Source organism: Chiloscyllium plagiosum, unplaced genomic scaffold (assembly GCF_004010195.1).
Source record: "Chiloscyllium plagiosum isolate BGI_BamShark_2017 unplaced genomic scaffold, ASM401019v2 scaf_1611, whole genome shotgun sequence".
Classification (NCBI taxonomy): Eukaryota; Metazoa; Chordata; class Chondrichthyes; order Orectolobiformes; family Hemiscylliidae; genus Chiloscyllium; species Chiloscyllium plagiosum.
The window spans coordinates 28129-30897 of NW_025214711.1; the positions used below are offsets into that span (position 1 = coordinate 28129).

At 43.9% G+C, this 2769-nt stretch overlaps 1 non-coding gene across 1 annotated transcript; it reads left to right on the forward strand.

Moving 5' to 3' along the window:
* Positions 1-1228: 1228 nt before the first annotated feature.
* On the forward strand, positions 1229-1300 carry trnag-ucc. The gene has a single exon. It is a non-coding gene; the product is annotated as a tRNA-Gly (tRNA).
* Positions 1301-2769: the final 1469 nt, after the last annotated feature.

Sequence of the window (2769 nt, forward strand, 5' to 3'; positions counted from 1 at the left end):
GCTGCGGAGAAGGGAGCGGAGAGCGCAATTGATGGATGGAGGTGGGGGTAAAGGTGATTGGTCGGAGAGGACGGTGGAGCGGATAGGTGGGAAGGAAGATTGGCAGGTAGGACAGGCCATGAGGATGGTGCTGAGCTGGCAGGATGGAACTGGGATAAAGTGGTCGGAGGGGCAAATCAGGCAAATGGTAAAGGCCACATTTATGCCCTGGGGTTGGAGGTTCCTGAAGAGGAAGATCAGGCGTTCTTCCATCAGGCGGCGGGTGGTGAGTGAGTGGTGATAGAGAAGTTCCAGGTCCTGCACGTCCTCGGCAGATTCAGAGGGGGAATTCAGTTCTCCCTCCGCCAGTTGTTATTTTATATAATGCTCCTGACCCATCACGTCACAGATCTTAGTGAATGCACAAACAACCTCTCTCTGTACATTTCACGCAGAATAATGTCAATAACAGGACGGATTAAAACAAAATGCAAACTGTGTTGAATGCTGGATGTAGGGAATCATGCTACTGTAGAGCCTTTATAGCACTGAGATCAGGCTTTCGGCCCATCATTCACACACCAGTCTGCACACCCTCTTGAAACCTCTCCAATTAACCAGATCCCTGTCTGATTGAAGACTGTCTGTGTGGAGTTTGCACATTCTCCCCGTGTCTGCGTGAGTTTCCTCCGGGTGCTCCAGTATCCTCGAACAGTCCAAAGATGCGCAGGTTAGGGTGGATATGCAACGATCTATAGTCAATAGTGTCCAGGTGAGTGTTGGTTATATGGGTAGCCATGAGAAATGCAGGGTTACAGGAATAGCGTAGAGGGTGAGACTTGGTGGGATGCATGATGAGACGAATAGCCTGTTTCAATACTGTCAGCATTTTATGATCCTATACTCCATCCAATCTATCTGTGTGGATGAAGTGGAATATCATCTGATCAAATATCCCCTTCAATGGGTCAACGTTTTTTTTATATCTGACAAAGAACTGCAGATGTTGCAGATCTGAGAGACAGCACAAAAATTGCTGGGAAACTCAGCAGGTCCGGCAGCATTTGTGGGGAGTGAACCTTTTGGATCCAGTGATTGTTCTTAAGGGCTGAAGGCTTCTGATTCTGGTGTTTCCAGACCTGTTGACGTTTTACAAGCAATTTCTTGTTTTGCTTTCAGCCCCAGTTCAGTTGGTGACTATCACGGCCTTGTATGTGCGTTTGGGAAAAGGGGCAGTTTAGCTGCTCGCGCGGTGGTGGTGTAGTGGTGAGCATAGCTGCTTTCCAAGCAGCTGACCTGGGTGCGATTCCCGGCCATCGCAGCATTGTGGTTTTGCAAGGAAAAGTCTTGAACACCAATCCATTCTGTGGCTAAACGGATTTGTCAGGTTGCTTTCGGTTTTTCATGGCGATGGTTCCTGTTAATTGCCGTGACAATCCGGGCAGCGTTGCTCGAAAGCTTTCCTCTCTGCTGGCCATTGCTTGCTTGAATATTGTTCGCAACATAAGGTTCGTTTTGTTTTGTTGGAAAAGTCAGAGATTGCTATCGTCAGAAAATTTAAATAATTACAGAAGCCCTTGGAAATTCGGAACAGATTCAACAGCTTCTATCGTGGACAGGAAGGAGGTTTAAATGCATCAAATTTCTTCAAGGTTAAAATACATTCGCACCTCAAAACCATTTGGAAGCTTAAGAATTACAAACATCACATTATACCTTTTTCTCCTCCGTTCAATTTTCACAATATCATTCCGGTAGCAGGAAGACCAGTTTTGTGTGGTTTATGCAATGTTACTGTATTCGAAAATTGACTGTTTCGTAGTTAAATGATGTTTCATTTCGTTAAGTATTCCAATAGAGTTGGGTGAGTCAACACTTTGTTTTGTGTTTGTGTTACAACGATGGTGCGAAGTAAATTGTGTTTTGGTTCAAGCCTGGAAATTTCACCAATTGAATTGCATTGCCGTGCATTTGCCTTCAGGGGAAAAGAAAACGGGATCTAGACTATCTTCTTAACTCATAGGAGTTTGATTTGGTTCAAAACCTCCTCAATTTCGGTCAATAAATGTTCCTACAGTCCGCAACAATGATTTTCACAGATTTGAGGAGGATGCACAGACATCGTTATTAATTGTTATTACCTCGGACATGAGATGTTTGGGAATGATATTCCTCAGACCATCGACTGTCTGCTCAGTCAAGGTTAAAGGACTGGAATCCGGCAAAATTGGGAACAATGCAATTCCCAGGAGACTGAGAGGTACTAACAGAGCGGGAGGTGGAGATTCGGGAACAGAACGACAGGGACTGTCCTCTCTGATCACTGACCCTTCAACGTTAGTAAATCCAGTGCCAGGAATAACTGCCATTGGTCAGAATGACAAAATGTTATTATGGAAAATAAAGAGCATGAAAGTAAGTGAAGGTTTAAAGCATGAACCCCACTGGCGATCTGTTGCAAGGGGTCTGTAGAATGCAGGATGAGATAAGAATAGTGAAATTTTCTCACACAATTAGCAAAGAAAGGTTGACGCTGAAAGGTCTCGATGGTGAGATTAGATTACAGTTAGTAAAGTCAGGCTTCCTGTTAAGTATCATTTTGATTCGATTGGGAACATTTGGGACATGACATTAAGTATCAAATTAATAGTTAATAGAGTCAGCCCGATTGAGATTATTGGCAATAAATAACTAATTATGACATCGGGAAATTAGGAAGTAGGGTCTGAAATGAAAGACCATTGTTGCGAAAGCTGACATTAAATATCTAACCGTCACATGAGAATAACG